General features: G+C 51.3%; 13 non-coding genes across 13 annotated transcripts; 2 read left to right on the top strand and 11 right to left on the bottom strand.

Annotated features, from left to right (window-relative positions):
- Positions 1-3,120: 3,120 nt before the first annotated feature.
- On the bottom strand, positions 3,121-3,192 carry TRNAD-GUC (transfer RNA aspartic acid (anticodon GUC)). Its single transcript has one exon. It is a non-coding gene; the product is annotated as a tRNA-Asp (tRNA).
- Positions 3,193-4,589: 1,397 nt separating this feature from the next.
- Positions 4,590-4,661, bottom strand: TRNAD-GUC (transfer RNA aspartic acid (anticodon GUC)). The gene has a single exon. It is a non-coding gene; the product is annotated as a tRNA-Asp (tRNA).
- A 540-nt stretch (positions 4,662-5,201) lies between these two features.
- On the top strand, positions 5,202-5,283 carry TRNAL-AAG (transfer RNA leucine (anticodon AAG)). The gene has a single exon. It is a non-coding gene; the product is annotated as a tRNA-Leu (tRNA).
- A 774-nt stretch (positions 5,284-6,057) lies between these two features.
- TRNAD-GUC (transfer RNA aspartic acid (anticodon GUC)) lies at positions 6,058-6,129 on the bottom strand. The gene has a single exon. It is a non-coding gene; the product is annotated as a tRNA-Asp (tRNA).
- A 1,396-nt stretch (positions 6,130-7,525) lies between these two features.
- On the bottom strand, positions 7,526-7,597 carry TRNAD-GUC (transfer RNA aspartic acid (anticodon GUC)). Its single transcript has one exon. It is a non-coding gene; the product is annotated as a tRNA-Asp (tRNA).
- Positions 7,598-8,994: 1,397 nt separating this feature from the next.
- On the bottom strand, positions 8,995-9,066 carry TRNAD-GUC (transfer RNA aspartic acid (anticodon GUC)). Its single transcript has one exon. It is a non-coding gene; the product is annotated as a tRNA-Asp (tRNA).
- Positions 9,067-10,462: 1,396 nt separating this feature from the next.
- TRNAD-GUC (transfer RNA aspartic acid (anticodon GUC)) lies at positions 10,463-10,534 on the bottom strand. The gene has a single exon. It is a non-coding gene; the product is annotated as a tRNA-Asp (tRNA).
- Positions 10,535-11,930: 1,396 nt separating this feature from the next.
- On the bottom strand, positions 11,931-12,002 carry TRNAD-GUC (transfer RNA aspartic acid (anticodon GUC)). Its single transcript has one exon. It is a non-coding gene; the product is annotated as a tRNA-Asp (tRNA).
- Positions 12,003-14,839: 2,837 nt separating this feature from the next.
- TRNAD-GUC (transfer RNA aspartic acid (anticodon GUC)) lies at positions 14,840-14,911 on the bottom strand. The gene has a single exon. It is a non-coding gene; the product is annotated as a tRNA-Asp (tRNA).
- A 1,397-nt stretch (positions 14,912-16,308) lies between these two features.
- On the bottom strand, positions 16,309-16,380 carry TRNAD-GUC (transfer RNA aspartic acid (anticodon GUC)). Its single transcript has one exon. It is a non-coding gene; the product is annotated as a tRNA-Asp (tRNA).
- A 540-nt stretch (positions 16,381-16,920) lies between these two features.
- Positions 16,921-17,002, top strand: TRNAL-AAG (transfer RNA leucine (anticodon AAG)). The gene has a single exon. It is a non-coding gene; the product is annotated as a tRNA-Leu (tRNA).
- A 774-nt stretch (positions 17,003-17,776) lies between these two features.
- On the bottom strand, positions 17,777-17,848 carry TRNAD-GUC (transfer RNA aspartic acid (anticodon GUC)). Its single transcript has one exon. It is a non-coding gene; the product is annotated as a tRNA-Asp (tRNA).
- Positions 17,849-22,135: 4,287 nt separating this feature from the next.
- Positions 22,136-22,207, bottom strand: TRNAD-GUC (transfer RNA aspartic acid (anticodon GUC)). Its single transcript has one exon. It is a non-coding gene; the product is annotated as a tRNA-Asp (tRNA).
- Between the last annotated feature and the right edge of the window lie 211 nt (positions 22,208-22,418).

Below are 22,418 nucleotides of genomic sequence, written 5' to 3'. Positions count from 1 at the left end.
TTCAGGGTTACAATTTGGACTTCGCAGACAACAGGAGCACTAAATGGTGCTGAGGGGGACTCAATAAAGTGGACCGGCCGCCTAATGTAAGCAATTGTGCACAAATATTGTACGATGACTAGCGTTGCCGGTGCTTTTTTCTTAAAGAGTCAGTTCTTGGCACCCATTCCCTACTTGACTCAGCCTAATCTTCAAGAATATTTGTCAAGAACTAAAAAAAATCCAGAAGAACCCCGGTCTCCCGGGTGACAGGCGGGGATACTGACCACTATACTAACGAGGAGACGTGAGGGCATGAAATGAACAGCTGCTGATGTCTGCACAGCATCCAGCGACCACCTAGCTGGCCTAGGGGGTCTCATTTTCCCCCGTCAAACGGCTTGCCCGATCTAAGGCTAATTTCTTTCTTTTTATCGGCACCAGGCTTAAAACTCAGTTTAAGGCGATAGTTCCGGGCTATGTTTGACTCCAGAGTTGAATCTGTCATCCCGCATTTCCTCAGCAAATCAAGCTACCCATCTCAAGTCTCATGAGCTGAGGACGGCAAAGTCCCTGTGGGCTTAGGACAGTCAAAGAAACCCCTGGGCTGCATGCTAAGCCCCTTTTCGGCTTCACTTTCCGAATCCTGCCCTAGCTTGCGATTAGTTTTTTTCTCACTTCTTGCCCCCATCTCCCACCTTGCCTCATGGTCTCCCCTCCTCTGCGCACCTGACAGTTTGCCTGCCCTTCCACTGCCTGTCTCCAGACTTTCCAAGGAGAAAAGGCAAAGCACTAAAGCGGGCCGGGCAACGGGTCAAGTTCCGCTTTCGGCGACTAGCAGGGAGGTAGCGTGGCCGAGCGGTCTAAGGCGCTGGATTAAGGCTCCAGTCTCTTCGGAGGCGTGGGTTCAAATCCCACCGCTGCCACTTTTCCTGGCCTTGCATTTTAAAGAAGAACGTAACGTTGACCTCTTCCTTCATTAGTGCCACCTCTGTCGCAATGAGCAAGCGGATGGTATGCCACACCCTGCAGGAAAAAGGTTTCGCTTCTGACGTCTTGCTTTTCTGGACATCCAGTCTCAAGTTTCCCATCTGGAACGGCGCTCCCTGCTGCTTTGTGAAGGCTTGCTGCAAGAGCCTTCGAAACCCAGGAGCTCTTGCGTTGAGCTGTGACGCGTCCTGGGAAGACCTCCCGTTGCAGCGGAATGAGCCCCACTTCCAGGGCGTGCTGGTAGCAAATTTCCCACAGCCCACAGGGAGCAAACGATCCCAGGTGTGATGTATCACCAGGAGAGGCTGAGATGAGAGTAGGGGTTCACGCGTGTGCCCGGACCGAGGTTAATGATGGGATTAGAGCTAGGGTTAGATGCAGGGAAAGAGTGAGAGTTATAATTAGGGATAAAGCTAACAGGTGATCATTACTCGTCATGTAACATGATACAAAGGGTCAGAAGAGGAACTGATTCAGGGTTACAATTTGGACTTCGCAGACAACAGGAGCACTAAATGGTGCTGAGGGGGACTCAATAAAGTGGACCGGCCGCCTAATGTAAGCAATTGTGCACAAATATTGTACGATGACTAGCGTTGCCGGTGCTTTTTTCTTAAAGAGTCAGTTCTTGGCACCCATTCCCTACTTGACTCAGCCTAATCTTCAAGAATATTTGTCAAGAACTAAAAAAAATCCAGAAGAACCCCGGTCTCCCGGGTGACAGGCGGGGATACTGACCACTATACTAACGAGGAGACGTGAGGGCATGAAATGAACAGCTGCTGATGTCTGCACAGCATCCAGCGACCACCTAGCTGGCCTAGGGGGTCTCATTTTCCCCCGTCAAACGGCTTGCCCGATCTAAGGCTAATTTCTTTCTTTTTATCGGCACCAGGCTTAAAACTCAGTTTAAGGCGATAGTTCCGGGCTATGTTTGACTCCAGAGTTGAATCTGTCATCCCGCATTTCCTCAGCAAATCAAGCTACCCATCTCAAGTCTCATGAGCTGAGGACGGCAAAGTCCCTGTGGGCTTAGGACAGTCAAAGAAACCCCTGGGCTGCATGCTAAGCCCCTTTTCGGCTTCACTTTCCGAATCCTGCCCTAGCTTGCGATTAGTTTTTTTCTCACTTCTTGCCCCCATCTCCCACCTTGCCTCATGGTCTCCCCTCCTCTGCGCACCTGACAGTTTGCCTGCCCTTCCACTGCCTGTCTCCAGACTTTCCAAGGAGAAAAGGCAAAGCACTAAAGCGGGCCGGGCAACGGGTCAAGTTCCGCTTTCGGCGACTAGCAGGGAGGTAGCGTGGCCGAGCGGTCTAAGGCGCTGGATTAAGGCTCCAGTCTCTTCGGAGGCGTGGGTTCAAATCCCACCGCTGCCACTTTTCCTGGCCTTGCATTTTAAAGAAGAACGTAACGTTGACCTCTTCCTTCATTAGTGCCACCTCTGTCGCAATGAGCAAGCGGATGGTATGCCACACCCTGCAGGAAAAAGGTTTCGCTTCTGACGTCTTGCTTTTCTGGACATCCAGTCTCAAGTTTCCCATCTGGAACGGCGCTCCCTGCTGCTTTGTGAAGGCTTGCTGCAAGAGCCTTCGAAACCCAGGAGCTCTTGCGTTGAGCTGTGACGCGTCCTGGGAAGACCTCCCGTTGCAGCGGAATGAGCCCCACTTCCAGGGCGTGCTGGTAGCAAATTTCCCACAGCCCACAGGGAGCAAACGATCCCAGGTGTGATGTATCACCAGGAGAGGCTGAGATGAGAGTAGGGGTTCACGCGTGTGCCCGGACCGAGGTTAATGATGGGATTAGAGCTAGGGTTAGATGCAGGGAAAGAGTGAGAGTTATAATTAGGGATAAAGCTAACAGGTGATCATTACTCGTCATGTAACATGATACAAAGGGTCAGAAGAGGAACTGATTCAGGGTTACAATTTGGACTTCGCAGACAACAGGAGCACTAAATGGTGCTGAGGGGGACTCAATAAAGTGGACCGGCCGCCTAATGTAAGCAATTGTGCACAAATATTGTACGATGACTAGCGTTGCCGGTGCTTTTTTCTTAAAGAGTCAGTTCTTGGCACCCATTCCCTACTTGACTCAGCCTAATCTTCAAGAATATTTGTCAAGAACTAAAAAAAATCCAGAAAAGGTTTAACCTCCCCGTCGGGGAATTGAACCCCGGTCTCCCGCGTGACAGGCGGGGATACTGACCACTATACTAACGAGGAGACGTGAGGGCATGAAATGAACAGCTGCTGATGTCTGCACAGCATCCAGCGACCACCTAGCTGGCCTAGGGGGGTCTCATTTTCCCCCGTCAAACGGCTTGCCCGATCTAAGGCTAATTTCTTTCTTTTTATCGGCACCAGGCTTAAAACTCAGTTTAAGGCGATAGTTCCGGGCTATGTTTGACTCCAGAGTTGAATCTGTCATCCCGCATTTCCTCAGCAAATCAAGCTACCCATCTCAAGTCTCATGAGTTGAGGATGGCAAAGTCCCTGTGGGCTTAGGACAGTCAAAGAAACCCCTGGGCTGCATGCTAAGCCCCTTTTCGGCTTCACTTTCCAAATCCTGCCCTAGCTTGCGATTAGTTTTTTTCTCACTTCTTGCCCCCATCTCCCACCTTGCCTCATGGTCTCCCCTCCTCTGCGCACCTGACAGTTTGCCTGCCCTTCCACTGCCTGTCTCCAGACTTTCCAAGGAGAAAAGGCAAAGCACTAAAGCGGGCCGGGCAACGGGTCAAGTTCCGCTTTCGGCAACTAGTAGGGAGGTAGCGTGGCCGAGCGGTATAAGGCGCTGGATTAAGGCTCCAGTCTCTTCGGAGGCGTGGGTTCAAATCCCACCGCTGCCACTTTTCCTGGCCTTGCATTTTAAAGAAAAACGTAACGTTGACCTCTTCCTTCATTAGTGCCACCTCTGTCGCAATGAGCAAGCGGATGGTATGCCACACCCTGCAGGAAAAAGGTTTCGTTTCTGACGTCTTGCTTTTCTGGACATCCAGTCTCAAGTTTCCCATCTGGAACGGCGCTCCCTGCTGCTTTGTGAAGGCTTGCTGCAAGAGCCTTCGAAACCCAGGAGCTCTTGCGTTGAGCTGTGACGCGTCCTGGGAAGACCTCCCGTTGCAGCGGAATGAGCCCCACTTCCAGGGCGTGCTGGTAGCAAATTTCCCACAGCCCACAGGGAGCAAACGATCCCAGGTGTGATGTATCACCAGGAGAGGCTGAGATGAGAGTAGGGGTTCACGCGTGTGCCCGGACCGAGGTTAATGATGGGATTAGAGCTAGGGTTAGATGCAGGGAAAGAGTGAGAGTTATAATTAGGGATAAAGCTAACAGGTGATCATTACTCGTCATGTAACATGATACAAAGGGTCAGAAGAGGAACTGATTCAGGGTTACAATTTGGACTTCGCAGACAACAGGAGCACTAAATGGTGCTGAGGGGGACTCAATAAAGTGGACCGGCCGCCTAATGTAAGCAATTGTGCACAAATATTGTACGATGACTAGCGTTGCCGGTGCTTTTTTCTTAAAGAGTCAGTTCTTGGCACCCATTCCCTACTTGACTCAGCCTAATCTTCAAGAATATTTGTCAAGAACTAAAAAAAATCCAGAAAAGGTTTAACCTCCCCGTCGGGGAATTGAACCCCGGTCTCCCGCGTGACAGGCGGGGATACTGACCACTATACTAACGAGGAGACGTGAGGGCACGAAATGAACAGCTGCTGATGTCTGCACAGCATCCAGCGACCACCTAGATGGCCTAGGGGGTCTCATTTTCCCCCGTCAAACGGCTTGCCCGATCTAAGGCTAATTTCTTTCTTTTTATCGGCACCAGGCTTAAAACTCAGTTTAAGGCGATAGTTCCGGGCTATGTTTGACTCCAGAGTTGAATCTGTCATCCCGCATTTCCTCAGCAAATCAAGCTACCCATCTCAAGTCTCATGAGCTGAGGACGGCAAAGTCCCTGTGGGCTTAGGACAGTCAAAGAAACCCCTGGGCTGCATGCTAAGCCCCTTTTCGGCTTCACTTTCCGAATCCTGCCCTAGCTTGCGATTAGTTTTTTTCTCACTTCTTGCCCCCATCTCCCACCTTGCCTCATGGTCTCCCCTCCTCTGCGCACCTGACAGTTTGCCTGCCCTTCCACTGCCTGTCTCCAGACTTTCCAAGGAGAAAAGGCAAAGCACTAAAGCGGGCCGGGCAACGGGTCAAGTTCCGCTTTCGGCGACTAGCAGGGAGGTAGCGTGGCCGAGCGGTCTAAGGCGCTGGATTAAGGCTCCAGTCTCTTCGGAGGCGTGGGTTCGAATCCCACCGCTGCCACTTTTCCTGGCCTTGCATTTTAAAGAAGAACGTAACGTTGACCTCTTCCTTCATTAGTGCCACCTCTGTCGCAATGAGCAAGCGGATGGTATGCCACACCCTGCAGGAAAAAGGTTTCGCTTCTGACGTCTTGCTTTTCTGGACATCCAGTCTCAAGTTTCCCATCTGGAACGGCGCTCCCTGCTGCTTTGTGAAGGCTTGCTGCAAGAGCCTTCGAAACCCAGGAGCTCTTGCGTTGAGCTGTGACGCGTCCTGGGAAGACCTCCCGTTGCAGCGGAATGAGCCCCACTTCCAGGGCGTGCTGGTAGCAAATTTCCCACAGCCCACAGGGAGCAAACGATCCCAGGTGTGATGTATCACCAGGAGAGGCTGAGATGAGAGTAAGGGTTCACGCGTGTGCCCGGACCGAGGTTAATGATGGGATTAGAGCTAGGGTTAGATGCAGGGAAAGAGTGAGAGTTATAATTAGGGATAAAGCTAACAGGTGATCATTACTCGTCATGTAACATGATACAAAGGGTCAGAAGAGGAACTGATTCAGGGTTACAATTTGGACTTCGCAGACAACAGGAGCACTAAATGGTGCTGAGGGGGACTCAATAAAGTGGACCGGCCGCCTAATGTAAGCAATTGTGCACAAATATTGCACGATGACTAGCGTTGCCGGTGCTTTTTTCTTAAAGAGTCAGTTCTTGGCACCCATTCCCTACTTGACTCAGCCTAATCTTCAAGAATATTTGTCAAGAACTAAAAAAAATCCAGAAGAGGTTTAACCTCCCCGTCGGGGAATTGAACCCCGGTCTCCCGCGTGACAGGCGGGGATACTGACCACTATACTAACGAGGAGACGTGAGGGCATGAAATGAACAGCTGCTGATGTCTGCACAGCATCCAGCGACCACCTAGCTGGCCTAGGGGGTCTCATTTTCCCCCGTCAAACGGCTTGCCCGATCTAAGGCTAATTTCTTTCTTTTTATCGGCACCAGGCTTAAAACTCAGTTTAAGGCGATAGTTCCGGGCTATGTTTGACTCCAGAGTTGAATCTGTCATCCCGCATTTCCTCAGCAAATCAAGCTACCCATCTCAAGTCTCATGAGCTGAGGACGGCAAAGTCCCTGTGGGCTTAGGACAGTCAAAGAAACCCCTGGGCTGCATGCTAAGCCCCTTTTCGGCTTCACTTTCCGAATCCTGCCCTAGCTTGCGATTAGTTTTTTTCTCACTTCTTGCCCCCATCTCCCACCTTGCCTCATGGTCTCCCCTCCTCTGCGCACCTGACAGTTTGCCTGCCCTTCCACTGCCTGTCTCCAGACTTTCCAAGGAGAAAAGGCAAAGCACTAAAGCGGGCCGGGCAACGGGTCAAGTTCCGCTTTCGGCAACTAGCAGGGAGGTAGCGTGGCCGAGCGGTCTAAGGCGCTGGATTAAGGCTCCAGTCTCTTCGGAGGCGTGGGTTCAAATCCCACCGCTGCCACTTTTCCTGGCCTTGCATTTTAAAGAAGAACGTAACGTTGACCTCTTCCTTCATTAGTGCCACCTCTGTCGCAATGAGCAAGCGGATGGTATGCCACACCCTGCAGGAAAAAGGTTTCGCTTCTGACGTCTTGCTTTTCTGGACATCCAGTCTCAAGTTTCCCATCTGGAACGGCGCTCCCTGCTGCTTTGTGAAGGCTTGCTGCAAGAGCCTTCGAAACCCAGGAGCTCTTGCGTTGAGCTGTGACGCGTCCTGGGAAGACCTCCCGTTGCAGCGGAATGAGCCCCACTTCCAGGGCGTGCTGGTAGCAAATTTCCCACAGCCCACAGGGAGCAAACGATCCCAGGTGTGATGTATCACCAGGAGAGGCTGAGATGAGAGTAAGGGTTCACGCGTGTGCCCGGACCGAGGTTAATGATGGGATTAGAGCTAGGGTTAGATGCAGGGAAAGAGTGAGAGTTATAATTAGGGATAAAGCTAACAGGTGATCATTACTCGTCATGTAACATGATACAAAGGGTCAGAAGAGGAACTGATTCAGGGTTACAATTTGGACTTCGCAGACAACAGGAGCACTAAATGGTGCTGAGGGGGACTCAATAAAGTGGACCGGCCGCCTAATGTAAGCAATTGTGCACAAATATTGTACGATGACTAGCGTTGCCGGTGCTTTTTTCTTAAAGAGTCAGTTCTTGGCACCCATTCCCTACTTGACTCAGCCTAATCTTCAAGAATATTTGTCAAGAACTAAAAAAAATCCAGAAAAGGTTTAACCTCCCCGTCGGGGAATTGAACCCCGGTCTCCCGCGTGACAGGCGGGGATACTGACCACTATACTAACGAGGAGACGTGAGGGCATGAAATGAACAGCTGCTGATGTCTGCACAGCATCCAGCGACCACCTAGCTGGCCTAGGGGGGTCTCATTTTCCCCCGTCAAACGGCTTGCCCGATCTAAGGCTAATTTCTTTCTTTTTATCGGCACCAGGCTTAAAACTCAGTTTAAGGCGATAGTTCCGGGCTATGTTTGACTCCAGAGTTGAATCTGTCATCCCGCATTTCCTCAGCAAATCAAGCTACCCATCTCAAGTCTCATGAGCTGAGGACGGCAAAGTCCCTGTGGGCTTAGGACAGTCAAAGAAACCCCTGGGCTGCATGCTAAGCCCCTTTTCGGCTTCACTTTCCAAATCCTGCCCTAGCTTGCGATTAGTTTTTTTCTCACTTCTTGCCCCCATCTCCCACCTTGCCTCATGGTCTCCCCTCCTCTGCGCACCTGACAGTTTGCCTGCCCTTCCACTGCCTGTCTCCAGACTTTCCAAGGAGAAAAGGCAAAGCACTAAAGCGGGCCGGGCAACGGGTCAAGTTCCGCTTTCGGCAACTAGTAGGGAGGTAGCGTGGCCGAGCGGTATAAGGCGCTGGATTAAGGCTCCAGTCTCTTCGGAGGCGTGGGTTCAAATCCCACCGCTGCCACTTTTCCTGGCCTTGCATTTTAAAGAAGAACGTAACGTTGACCTCTTCCTTCATTAGTGCCACCTCTGTCGCAATGAGCAAGCGGATGGTATGCCACACCCTGCAGGAAAAAGGTTTCGTTTCTGACGTCTTGATTTTCTGGACATCCAGTCTCAAGTTTCCCATCTGGAACGGCGCTCCCTGCTGCTTTGTGAAGGCTTGCTGCAAGAGCCTTCGAAACCCAGGAGCTCTTGCGTTGAGCTGTGACGCGTCCTGGGAAGACCTCCCGTTGCAGCGGAATGAGCCCCACTTCCAGGGCGTGCTGGTAGCAAATTTCCCACAGCCCACAGGGAGCAAACGATCCCAGGTGTGATGTATCACCAGGAGAGGCTGAGATGAGAGTAGGGGTTCACGCGTGTGCCCGGACCGAGGTTAATGATGGGATTAGAGCTAGGGTTAGATGCAGGGAAAGAGTGAGAGTTATAATTAGGGATAAAGCTAACAGGTGATCATTACTCGTCATGTAACATGATACAAAGGGTCAGAAGAGGAACTGATTCAGGGTTACAATTTGGACTTCGCAGACAACAGGAGCACTAAATGGTGCTGAGGGGGACTCAATAAAGTGGACCGGCCGCCTAATGTAAGCAATTGTGCACAAATATTGTACGATGACTAGCGTTGCCGGTGCTTTTTTCTTAAAGAGTCAGTTCTTGGCACCCATTCCCTACTTGACTCAGCCTAATCTTCAAGAATATTTGTCAAGAACTAAAAAAAATCCAGAAAAGGTTTAACCTCCCCGTCGGGGAATTGAACCCCGGTCTCCCGCGTGACAGGCGGGGATACTGACCACTATACTAACGAGGAGACGTGAGGGCACGAAATGAACAGCTGCTGATGTCTGCACAGCATCCAGCGACCACCTAGATGGCCTAGGGGGTCTCATTTTCCCCCGTCAAACGGCTTGCCCGATCTAAGGCTAATTTCTTTCTTTTTATCGGCACCAGGCTTAAAACTCAGTTTCAGGCGATAGTTCCGGGCTATGTTTGACTCCAGAGTTGAATCTGTCATCCCGCATTTCCTCAGCAAATCAAGCTACCCATCTCAAGTCTCATGAGCTGAGGACGGCAAAGTCCCTGTGGGCTTAGGACAGTCAAAGAAACCCCTGGGCTGCATGCTAAGCCCCTTTTCGGCTTCACTTTCCGAATCCTGCCCTAGCTTGCGATTAGTTTTTTTCTCACTTCTTGCCCCCATCTCCCACCTTGCCTCATGGTCTCCCCTCCTCTGCGCACCTGACAGTTTGCCTGCCCTTCCACTGCCTGTCTCCAGACTTTCCAAGGAGAAAAGGCAAAGCACTAAAGCGGGCCGGGCAACGGGTCAAGTTCCGCTTTCGGCGACTAGCAGGGAGGTAGCGTGGCCGAGCGGTCTAAGGCGCTGGATTAAGGCTCCAGTCTCTTCGGAGGCGTGGGTTCAAATCCCACCGCTGCCACTTTTCCTGGCCTTGCATTTTAAAGAAGAACGTAACGTTGACCTCTTCCTTCATTAGTGCCACCTCTGTCGCAATGAGCAAGCGGATGGTATGCCACACCCTGCAGGAAAAAGGTTTCGCTTCTGACGTCTTGCTTTTCTGGACATCCAGTCTCAAGTTTCCCATCTGGAACGGCGCTCCCTGCTGCTTTGTGAAGGCTTGCTGCAAGAGCCTTCGAAACCCAGGAGCTCTTGCGTTGAGCTGTGACGCGTCCTGGGAAGACCTCCCGTTGCAGCGGAATGAGCCCCACTTCCAGGGCGTGCTGGTAGCAAATTTCCCACAGCCCACAGGGAGCAAACGATCCCAGGTGTGATGTATCACCAGGAGAGGCTGAGATGAGAGTAAGGGTTCACGCGTGTGCCCGGACCGAGGTTAATGATGGGATTAGAGCTAGGGTTAGATGCAGGGAAAGAGTGAGAGTTATAATTAGGGATAAAGCTAACAGGTGATCATTACTCGTCATGTAACATGATACAAAGGGTCAGAAGAGGAACTGATTCAGGGTTACAATTTGGACTTCGCAGACAACAGGAGCACTAAATGGTGCTGAGGGGGACTCAATAAAGTGGACCGGCCGCCTAATGTAAGCAATTGTGCACAAATATTGTACGATGACTAGCGTTGCCGGTGCTTTTTTCTTAAAGAGTCAGTTCTTGGCACCCATTCCCTACTTGACTCAGCCTAATCTTCAAGAATATTTGTCAAGAACTAAAAAAAATCCAGAAAAGGTTTAACCTCCCCGTCGGGGAATTGAACCCCGGTCTCCCGCGTGACAGGCGGGGATACTGACCACTATACTAACGAGGAGACGTGAGGGCACGAAATGAACAGCTGCTGATGTCTGCACAGCATCCAGCGACCACCTAGATGGCCTAGGGGGTCTCATTTTCCCCCGTCAAACGGCTTGCCCGATCTAAGGCTAATTTCTTTCTTTTTATCGGCACCAGGCTTAAAACTCAGTTTAAGGCGATAGTTCCGGGCTATGTTTGACTCCAGAGTTGAATCTGTCATCCCGCATTTCCTCAGCAAATCAAGCTACCCATCTCAAGTCTCATGAGCTGAGGACGGCAAAGTCCCTGTGGGCTTAGGACAGTCAAAGAAACCCCTGGGCTGCATGCTAAGCCCCTTTTCGGCTTCACTTTCCGAATCCTGCCCTAGCTTGCGATTAGTTTTTTTCTCACTTCTTGCCCCCATCTCCCACCTTGCCTCATGGTCTCCCCTCCTCTGCGCACCTGACAGTTTGCCTGCCCTTCCACTGCCTGTCTCCAGACTTTCCAAGGAGAAAAGGCAAAGCACTAAAGCGGGCCGGGCAACGGGTCAAGTTCCGCTTTCGGCGACTAGCAGGGAGGTAGCGTGGCCGAGCGGTCTAAGGCGCTGGATTAAGGCTCCAGTCTCTTCGGAGGCGTGGGTTCAAATCCCACCGCTGCCACTTTTCCTGGCCTTGCATTTTAAAGAAGAACGTAACGTTGACCTCTTCCTTCATTAGTGCCACCTCTGTCGCAATGAGCAAGCGGATGGTATGCCACACCCTGCAGGAAAAAGGTTTCGCTTCTGACGTCTTGCTTTTCTGGACATCCAGTCTCAAGTTTCCCATCTGGAACGGCGCTCCCTGCTGCTTTGTGAAGGCTTGCTGCAAGAGCCTTCGAAACCCAGGAGCTCTTGCGTTGAGCTGTGACGCGTCCTGGGAAGACCTCCCGTTGCAGCGGAATGAGCCCCACTTCCAGGGCGTGCTGGTAGCAAATTTCCCACAGCCCACAGGGAGCAAACGATCCCAGGTGTGATGTATCACCAGGAGAGGCTGAGATGAGAGTAAGGGTTCACGCGTGTGCCCGGACCGAGGTTAATGATGGGATTAGAGCTAGGGTTAGATGCAGGGAAAGAGTGAGAGTTATAATTAGGGATAAAGCTAACAGGTGATCATTACTCGTCATGTAACATGATACAAAGGGTCAGAAGAGGAACTGATTCAGGGTTACAATTTGGACTTCGCAGACAACAGGAGCACTAAATGGTGCTGAGGGGGACTCAATAAAGTGGACCGGCCGCCTAATGTAAGCAATTGTGCACAAATATTGCACGATGACTAGCGTTGCCGGTGCTTTTTTCTTAAAGAGTCAGTTCTTGGCACCCATTCCCTACTTGACTCAGCCTAATCTTCAAGAATATTTGTCAAGAACTAAAAAAAATCCAGAAGAGGTTTAACCTCCCCGTCGGGGAATTGAACCCCGGTCTCCCGCGTGACAGGCGGGGATACTGACCACTATACTAACGAGGAGACGTGAGGGCATGAAATGAACAGCTGCTGATGTCTGCACAGCATCCAGCGACCACCTAGCTGGCCTAGGGGGTCTCATTTTCCCCCGTCAAACGGCTTGCCCGATCTAAGGCTAATTTCTTTCTTTTTATCGGCACCAGGCTTAAAACTCAGTTTAAGGCGATAGTTCCGGGCTATGTTTGACTCCAGAGTTGAATCTGTCATCCCGCATTTCCTCAGCAAATCAAGCTACCCATCTCAAGTCTCATGAGCTGAGGACGGCAAAGTCCCTGTGGGCTTAGGACAGTCAAAGAAACCCCTGGGCTGCATGCTAAGCCCCTTTTCGGCTTCACTTTCCGAATCCTGCCCTAGCTTGCGATTAGTTTTTTTCTCACTTCTTGCCCCCATCTCCCACCTTGCCTCATGGTCTCCCCTCCTCTGCGCACCTGACAGTTTGCCTGCCCTTCCACTGCCTGTCTCCAGACTTTCCAAGGAGAAAAGGCAAAGCACTAAAGCGGGCCGGGCAACGGGTCAAGTTCCGCTTTCGGCAACTAGCAGGGAGGTAGCGTGGCCGAGCGGTCTAAGGCGCTGGATTAAGGCTCCAGGCTCTTCGGAGGCGTGGGTTCAAATCCCACCGCTGCCACTTTTCCTGGCCTTGCATTTTAAAGAAGAACGTAACGTTGACCTCTTCCTTCATTAGTGCCACCTCTGTCGCAATGAGCAAGCGGATGGTATGCCACACCCTGCAGGAAAAAGGTTTCGCTTCTGACGTCTTGCTTTTCTGGACATCCAGTCTCAAGTTTCCCATCTGGAACGGCGCTCCCTGCTGCTTTGTGAAGGCTTGCTGCAAGAGCCTTCGAAACCCAGGAGCTCTTGCGTTGAGCTGTGACGCGTCCTGGGAAGACCTCCCGTTGCAGCGGAATGAGCCCCACTTCCAGGGCGTGCTGGTAGCAAATTTCCCACAGCCCACAGGGAGCAAACGATCCCAGGTGTGATGTATCACCAGGAGAGGCTGAGATGAGAGTAGGGGTTCACGCGTGTGCCCGGACCGAGGTTAATGATGGGATTAGAGCTAGGGTTAGATGCAGGGAAAGAGTGAGAGTTATAATTAGGGATAAAGCTAACAGGTGATCATTACTCGTCATGTAACATGATACAAAGGGTCAGAAGAGGAACTGATTCAGGGTTACAATTTGGACTTCGCAGACAACAGGAGCACTAAATGGTGCTGAGGGGGACTCAATAAAGTGGACCGGCCGCCTAATGTAAGCAATTGTGCACAAATATTGTACGATGACTAGCGTTGCCGGTGCTTTTTTCTTAAAGAGTCAGTTCTTGGCACCCATTCCCTACTTGACTCAGCCTAATCTTCAAGAATATTTGTCAAGAACTAAAAAAAATCCAGAAGAACCCCGGTCTCCCGGGTGACAGGCGGGGATACTGACCACTATACTAACGAGGAGACGTGAGGGCATGAAATGAACAGCTGCTGATGTCTGCACAGCATCCAGCGACCACCTAGCTGGCCTAGGGGGTCTCATTTTCCCCCGTCAAACGGCTTGCCCGATCTAAGGCTAATTTCTTTCTTTTTATCGGCACCAGGCTTAAAACTCAGTTTAAGGCGATAGTTCCGGGCTATGTTTGACTCCAGAGTTGAATCTGTCATCCCGCATTTCCTCAGCAAATCAAGCTACCCATCTCAAGTCTCATGAGCTGAGGACGGCAAAGTCCCTGTGGGCTTAGGACAGTCAAAGAAACCCCTGGGCTGCATGCTAAGCCCCTTTTCGGCTTCACTTTCCGAATCCTGCCCTAGCTTGCGATTAGTTTTTTTCTCACTTCTTGCCCCCATCTCCCACCTTGCCTCATGGTCTCCCCTCCTCTGCGCACCTGACAGTTTGCCTGCCCTTCCACTGCCTGTCTCCAGACTTTCCAAGGAGAAAAGGCAAAGCACTAAAGCGGGCCGGGCAACGGGTCAAGTTCCGCTTTCGGCGACTAGCAGGGAGGTAGCGTGGCCGAGCGGTCTAAGGCGCTGGATTAAGGCTCCAGTCTCTTCGGAGGCGTGGGTTCAAATCCCACCGCTGCCACTTTTCCTGGCCTTGCATTTTAAAGAAGAACGTAACGTTGACCTCTTCCTTCATTAGTGCCACCTCTGTCGCAATGAGCAAGCGGATGGTATGCCACACCCTGCAGGAAAAAGGTTTCGCTTCTGACGTCTTGCTTTTCTGGACATCCAGTCTCAAGTTTCCCATCTGGAACGGCGCTCCCTGCTGCTTTGTGAAGGCTTGCTGCAAGAGCCTTCGAAACCCAGGAGCTCTTGCGTTGAGCTGTGACGCGTCCTGGGAAGACCTCCCGTTGCAGCGGAATGAGCCCCACTTCCAGGGCGTGCTGGTAGCAAATTTCCCACAGCCCACAGGGAGCAAACGATCCCAGGTGTGATGTATCACCAGGAGAGGCTGAGATGAGAGTAGGGGTTCACGCGTGTGCCCGGACCGAGGTTAATGATGGGATTAGAGCTAGGGTTAGATGCAGGGAAAGAGTGAGAGTTATAATTAGGGATAAAGCTAACAGGTGATCATTACTCGTCATGTAACATGATACAAAGGGTCAGAAGAGGAACTGATTCAGGGTTACAATTTGGACTTCGCAGACAACAGGAGCACTAAATGGTGCTGAGGGGGACTCAATAAAGTGGACCGGCCGCCTAATGTAAGCAATTGTGCACAAATATTGTACGATGACTAGCGTTGCCGGTGCTTTTTTCTTAAAGAGTCAGTTCTTGGCACCCATTCCCTACTTGACTCAGCCTAATCTTCAAGAATATTTGTCAAGAACTAAAAAAAATCCAGAAAAGGTTTAACCTCCCCGTCGGGGAATTGAACCCCGGTCTCCCGCGTGACAGGCGGGGATACTGACCACTATACTAACGAGGAGACGTGAGGGCATGAAATGAACAGCTGCTGATGTCTGCACAGCATCCAGCGACCACCTAGCTGGCCTAGGGGGGTCTCATTTTCCCCCGTCAAACGGCTTGCCCGATCTAAGGCTAATTTCTTTCTTTTTATCGGCACCAGGCTTAAAACTCAGTTTAAGGCGATAGTTCCGGGCTATGTTTGACTCCAGAGTTGAATCTGTCATCCCGCATTTCCTCAGCAAATCAAGCTACCCATCTCAAGTCTCATGAGCTGAGGACGGCAAAGTCCCTGTGGGCTTAGGACAGTCAAAGAAACCCCTGGGCTGCATGCTAAGCCCCTTTTCGGCTTCACTTTCCGAATCCTGCCCTAGCTTGCGATTAGTTTTTTTCTCACTTCTTGCCACCATCTCCCACCTTGCCTCATGGTCTCCCCTCCTCTGCGCACCTGACAGTTTGCCTGCCCTTCCACTGCCTGTCTCCAGACTTTCCAAGGAGAAAAGGCAAAGCACTAAAGCGGGCCGGGCAACGGGTCAAGTTCCGCTTTCGGCAACTAGTAGGGAGGTAGCGTGGCCGAGCGGTATAAGGCGCTGGATTAAGGCTCCAGTCTCTTCGGAGGCGTGGGTTCAAATCCCACCGCTGCCACTTTTCCTGGCCTTGCATTTTAAAGAAAAACGTAACGTTGACCTCTTCCTTCATTAGTGCCACCTCTGTCGCAATGAGCAAGCGGATGGTATGCCACACCCTGCAGGAAAAAGGTTTCGTTTCTGACGTCTTGCTTTTCTGGACATCCAGTCTCAAGTTTCCCATCTGGAACGGCGCTCCCTGCTGCTTTGTGAAGGCTTGCTGCAAGAGCCTTCGAAACCCAGGAGCTCTTGCGTTGAGCTGTGACGCGTCCTGGGAAGACCTCCCGTTGCAGCGGAATGAGCCCCACTTCCAGGGCGTGCTGGTAGCAAATTTCCCACAGCCCACAGGGAGCAAACGATCCCAGGTGTGATGTATCACCAGGAGAGGCTGAGATGAGAGTAGGGGTTCACGCGTGTGCCCGGACCGAGGTTAATGATGGGATTAGAGCTAGGGTTAGATGCAGGGAAAGAGTGAGAGTTATAATTAGGGATAAAGCTAACAGGTGATCATTACTCGTCATGTAACATGATACAAAGGGTCAGAAGAGGAACTGATTCAGGGTTACAATTTGGACTTCGCAGACAACAGGAGCACTAAATGGTGCTGAGGGGGACTCAATAAAGTGGACCGGCCGCCTAATGTAAGCAATTGTGCACAAATATTGTACGATGACTAGCGTTGCCGGTGCTTTTTTCTTAAAGAGTCAGTTCTTGGCACCCATTCCCTACTTGACTCAGCCTAATCTTCAAGAATATTTGTCAAGAACTAAAAAAAATCCAGAAAAGGTTTAACCTCCCCGTCGGGGAATTGAACCCCGGTCTCCCGCGTGACAGGCGGGGATACTGACCACTATACTAACGAGGAGACGTGAGGGCACGAAATGAACAGCTGCTGATGTCTGCACAGCATCCAGCGACCACCTAGATGGCCTAGGGGGTCTCATTTTCCCCCGTCAAACGGCTTGCCCGATCTAAGGCTAATTTCTTTCTTTTTATCGGCACCAGGCTTAAAACTCAGTTTAAGGCGATAGTTCCGGGCTATGTTTGACTCCAGAGTTGAATCTGTCATCCCGCATTTCCTCAGCAAATCAAGCTACCCATCTCAAGTCTCATGAGCTGAGGACGGCAAAGTCCCTGTGGGCTTAGGACAGTCAAAGAAACCCCTGGGCTGCATGCTAAGCCCCTTTTCGGCTTCACTTTCCGAATCCTGCCCTAGCTTGCGATTAGTTTTTTTCTCACTTCTTGCCCCCATCTCCCACCTTGCCTCATGGTCTCCCCTCCTCTGCGCACCTGACAGTTTGCCTGCCCTTCCACTGCCTGTCTCCAGACTTTCCAAGGAGAAAAGGCAAAGCACTAAAGCGGGCCGGGCAACGGGTCAAGTTCCGCTTTCGGCGACTAGCAGGGAGGTAGCGTGGCCGAGCGGTCTAAGGCGCTGGATTAAGGCTCCAGTCTCTTCGGAGGCGTGGGTTCGAATCCCACCGCTGCCACTTTTCCTGGCCTTGCATTTTAAAGAAGAACGTAACGTTGACCTCTTCCTTCATTAGTGCCACCTCTGTCGCAATGAGCAAGCGGATGGTATGCCACACCCTGCAGGAAAAAGGTTTCGCTTCTGACGTCTTGCTTTTCTGGACATCCAGTCTCAAGTTTCCCATCTGGAACGGCGCTCCCTGCTGCTTTGTGAAGGCTTGCTGCAAGAGCCTTCGAAACCCAGGAGCTCTTGCGTTGAGCTGTGACGCGTCCTGGGAAGACCTCCCGTTGCAGCGGAATGAGCCCCACTTCCAGGGCGTGCTGGTAGCAAATTTCCCACAGCCCACAGGGAGCAAACGATCCCAGGTGTGATGTATCACCAGGAGAGGCTGAGATGAGAGTAAGGGTTCACGCGTGTGCCCGGACCGAGGTTAATGATGGGATTAGAGCTAGGGTTAGATGCAGGGAAAGAGTGAGAGTTATAATTAGGGATAAAGCTAACAGGTGATCATTACTCGTCATGTAACATGATACAAAGGGTCAGAAGAGGAACTGATTCAGGGTTACAATTTGGACTTCGCAGACAACAGGAGCACTAAATGGTGCTGAGGGGGACTCAATAAAGTGGACCGGCCGCCTAATGTAAGCAATTGTGCACAAATATTGCACGATGACTAGCGTTGCCGGTGCTTTTTTCTTAAAGAGTCAGTTCTTGGCACCCATTCCCTACTTGACTCAGCCTAATCTTCAAGAATATTTGTCAAGAACTAAAAAAAATCCAGAAGAGGTTTAACCTCCCCGTCGGGGAATTGAACCCCGGTCTCCCGCGTGACAGGCGGGGATACTGACCACTATACTAACGAGGAGACGTGAGGGCATGAAATGAACAGCTGCTGATGTCTGCACAGCATCCAGCGACCACCTAGCTGGCCTAGGGGGTCTCATTTTCCCCCGTCAAACGGCTTGCCCGATCTAAGGCTAATTTCTTTCTTTTTATCGGCACCAGGCTTAAAACTCAGTTTAAGGCGATAGTTCCGGGCTATGTTTGACTCCAGAGTTGAATCTGTCATCCCGCATTTCCTCAGCAAATCAAGCTACCCATCTCAAGTCTCATGAGCTGAGGACGGCAAAGTCCCTGTGGGCTTAGGACAGTCAAAGAAACCCCTGGGCTGCATGCTAAGCCCCTTTTCGGCTTCACTTTCCGAATCCTGCCCTAGCTTGCGATTAGTTTTTTTCTCACTTCTTGCCCCCATCTCCCACCTTGCCTCATGGTCTCCCCTCCTCTGCGCACCTGACAGTTTGCCTGCCCTTCCACTGCCTGTCTCCAGACTTTCCAAGGAGAAAAGGCAAAGCACTAAAGCGGGCCGGGCAACGGGTCAAGTTCCGCTTTCGGCAACTAGCAGGGAGGTAGCGTGGCCGAGCGGTCTAAGGCGCTGGATTAAGGCTCCAGTCTCTTCGGAGGCGTGGGTTCAAATCCCACCGCTGCCACTTTTCCTGGCCTTGCATTTTAAAGAAGAACGTAACGTTGACCTCTTCCTTCATTAGTGCCACCTCTGTCGCAATGAGCAAGCGGATGGTATGCCACACCCTGCAGGAAAAAGGTTTCGCTTCTGACGTCTTGCTTTTCTGGACATCCAGTCTCAAGTTTCCCATCTGGAACGGCGCGCCCTGCTGCTTTGTGAAGGCTTGCTGCAAGAGCCTTCGAAACCCAGGAGCTCTTGCGTTGAGCTATGACGCCTCCTGGGAAGACCTCCCGTTGCAGCGGAATGAGCCCCACTTCCAGGGCGTGCTGGTAGCAAATTTCCCACAGCCCACAGGGAGCAAACGATCCCAGGTGTGATGTATCACCAGGAGAGGCTGAGATGAGAGTAGGGGTTCACGCGTGTGCCCGGACCGAGGTTAATGATGGGATTAGAGCTAGGGTTAGATGCAGGGAAAGAGTGAGAGTTATAATTAGGGATAAAGCTAACAGGTGATCATTACTCGTCATGTAACATGATACAAAGGGTCAGAAGAGGAACTGATTCAGGGTTACAATTTGGACTTCGCAGACAACAGGAGCACTAAATGGTGCTGAGGGGGACTCAATAAAGTGGACCGGCCGCCTAATGTAAGCAATTGTGCACAAATATTGTACGATGACTAGCGTTGCCGGTGCTTTTTTCTTAAAGAGTCAGTTCTTGGCACCCATTCCCTACTTGACTCAGCCTAATCTTCAAGAATATTTGTCAAGAACTAAAAAAAATCCAGAAGAACCCCGGTCTCCCGGGTGACAGGCGGGGATACTGACCACTATACTAACGAGGAGACGTGAGGGCATGAAATGAACAGCTGCTGATGTCTGCACAGCATCCAGCGACCACCTAGCTGGCCTAGGGGGTCTCATTTTCCCCCGTCAAACGGCTTGCCCGATCTAAGGCTAATTTCTTTCTTTTTATCGGCACCAGGCTTAAAACTCAGTTTAAGGCGATAGTTCCGGGCTATGTTTGACTCCAGAGTTGAATCTGTCATCCCGCATTTCCTCAGCAAATCAAGCTACCCATCTCAAGTCTCATGAGCTGAGGACGGCAAAGTCCCTGTGGGCTTAGGACAGTCAAAGAAACCCCTGGGCTGCATGCTAAGCCCCTTTTCGGCTTCACTTTCCGAATCCTGCCCTAGCTTGCGATTAGTTTTTTTCTCACTTCTTGCCCCCATCTCCCACCTTGCCTCATGGTCTCCCCTCCTCTGCGCACCTGACAGTTTGCCTGCCCTTCCACTGCCTGTCTCCAGACTTTCCAAGGAGAAAAGGCAAAGCACTAAAGCGGGCCGGGCAACGGGTCAAGTTCCGCTTTCGGCGACTAGCAGGGAGGTAGCGTGGCCGAGCGGTCTAAGGCGCTGGATTAAGGCTCCAGTCTCTTCGGAGGCGTGGGTTCAAATCCCACCGCTGCCACTTTTCCTGGCCTTGCATTTTAAAGAAGAACGTAACGTTGACCTCTTCCTTCATTAGTGCCACCTCTGTCGCAATGAGCAAGCGGATGGTATGCCACACCCTGCAGGAAAAAGGTTTCGCTTCTGACGTCTTGCTTTTCTGGACATCCAGTCTCAAGTTTCCCATCTGGAACGGCGCTCCCTGCTGCTTTGTGAAGGCTTGCTGCAAGAGCCTTCGAAACCCAGGAGCTCTTGCGTTGAGCTGTGACGCGTCCTGGGAAGACCTCCCGTTGCAGCGGAATGAGCCCCACTTCCAGGGCGTGCTGGTAGCAAATTTCCCACAGCCCACAGGGAGCAAACGATCCCAGGTGTGATGTATCACCAGGAGAGGCTGAGATGAGAGTAGGGGTTCACGCGTGTGCCCGGACCGAGGTTAATGATGGGATTAGAGCTAGGGTTAGATGCAGGGAAAGAGTGAGAGTTATAATTAGGGATAAAGCTAACAGGTGATCATTACTCGTCATGTAACATGATACAAAGGGTCAGAAGAGGAACTGATTCAGGGTTACAATTTGGACTTCGCAGACAACAGGAGCACTAAATGGTGCTGAGGGGGACTCAATAAAGTGGACCGGCCGCCTAATGTAAGCAATTGTGCACAAATATTGTACGATGACTAGCGTTGCCGGTGCTTTTTTCTTAAAGAGTCAGTTCTTGGCACCCATTCCCTACTTGACTCAGCCTAATCTTCAAGAATATTTGTCAAGAACTAAAAAAAATCCAGAAAAGGTTTAACCTCCCCGTCTCCCGCGTGACAGGCGGGGATACTGACCACTATACTAACGAGGAGACGTGAGGGCATGAAATGAACAGCTGCTGATGTCTGCACAGCATCCAGCGACCACCTAGCTGGCCTAGGGGGGTCTCATTTTCCCCCGTCAAACGGCTTGCCCGATCTAAGGCTAATTTCTTTCTTTTTATCGGCACCAGGCTTAAAACTCAGTTTAAGGCGATAGTTCCGGGCTATGTTTGACTCCAGAGTTGAATCTGTCATCCCGCATTTCCTCAGCAAATCAAGCTACCCATCTCAAGTCTCATGAGCTGAGGACGGCAAAGTCCCTGTGGGCTTAGGACAGTCAAAGAAACCCCTGGGCTGCATGCTAAGCCCCTTTTCGGCTTCACTTTCCGAATCCTGCCCTAGCTTGCGATTAGTTTTTTTCTCACTTCTTGCCCCCATCTCCCACCTTGCCTCATGGTCTCCCCTCCTCTGCGCACCTGACAGTTTGCCTGCCCTTCCACTGCCTGTCTCCAGACTTTCCAAGGAGAAAAGGCAAAGCACTAAAGCGGGCCGGGCAACGGGTCAAGTTCCGCTTTCGGCGACTAGCAGGGAGGTAGCGTGGCCGAGCGGTCTAAGGCGCTGGATTAAGGCTCCAGTCTCTTCGGAGGCGTGGGTTCAAATCCCACCGCTGCCACTTTTCCTGGCCTTGCATTTTAAAGAAGAACGTAACGTTGACCTCTTCCTTCATTAGTGCCACCTCTGTCGCAATGAGCAAGCGGATGGTATGCCACACCCTGCAGGAAAAAGGTTTCGCTTCTGACGTCTTGCTTTTCTGGACATCCAGTCTCAAGTTTCCCATCTGGAACGGCGCTCCCTGCTGCTTTGTGAAGGCTTGCTGCAAGAGCCTTCGAAACCCAGGAGCTCTTGCGTTGAGCTGTGACGCGTCCTGGGAAGACCTCCCGTTGCAGCGGAATGAGCCCCACTTCCAGGGCGTGCTGGTAGCAAATTTCCCACAGCCCACAGGGAGCAAACGATCCCAGGTGTGATGTATCACCAGGAGAGGCTGAGATGAGAGTAGGGGTTCACGCGTGTGCCCGGACCGAGGTTAATGATGGGATTAGAGCTAGGGTTAGATGCAGGGAAAGAGTGAGAGTTATAATTAGGGATAAAGCTAACAGGTGATCATTACTCGTCATGTAACATGATACAAAGGGTCAGAAGAGGAACTGATTCAGGGTTACAATTTGGACTTCGCAGACAACAGGAGCACTAAATGGTGCTGAGGGGGACTCAATAAAGTGGACCGGCCGCCTAATGTAAGCAATTGTGCACAAATATTGCACGATGACTAGCGTTGCCGGTGCTTTTTTCTTAAAGAGTCAGTTCTTGGCACCCATTCCCTACTTGACTCAGCCTAATCTTCAAGAATATTTGTCAAGAACTAAAAAAAATCCAGAAGAGGTTTAACCTCCCCGTCGGGGAATTGAACCCCGGTCTCCCGCGTGACAGGCGGGGATACTGACCACTATACTAACGAGGAGACGTGAGGGCATGAAATGAACAGCTGCTGATGTCTGCACAGCATCCAGCGACCACCTAGCTGGCCTAGGGGGTCTCATTTTCCCCCGTCAAACGGCTTGCCCGATCTAAGGCTAATTTCTTTCTTTTTATCGGCACCAGGCTTAAAACTCAGTTTAAGGCGATACTTCCGGGCTATGTTTGACTCCAGAGTTGAATCTGTCATCCCGCAT

This window comes from Ambystoma mexicanum, chromosome 1p (assembly GCF_040938575.1).
Source record: "Ambystoma mexicanum isolate Mex_15411 chromosome 1p, UKY_AmexF1_1, whole genome shotgun sequence".
NCBI lineage: Eukaryota > Metazoa > Chordata > Amphibia > Caudata > Ambystomatidae > Ambystoma > Ambystoma mexicanum.
This window is presented reverse-complemented; position numbering and strand designations above follow the sequence as displayed.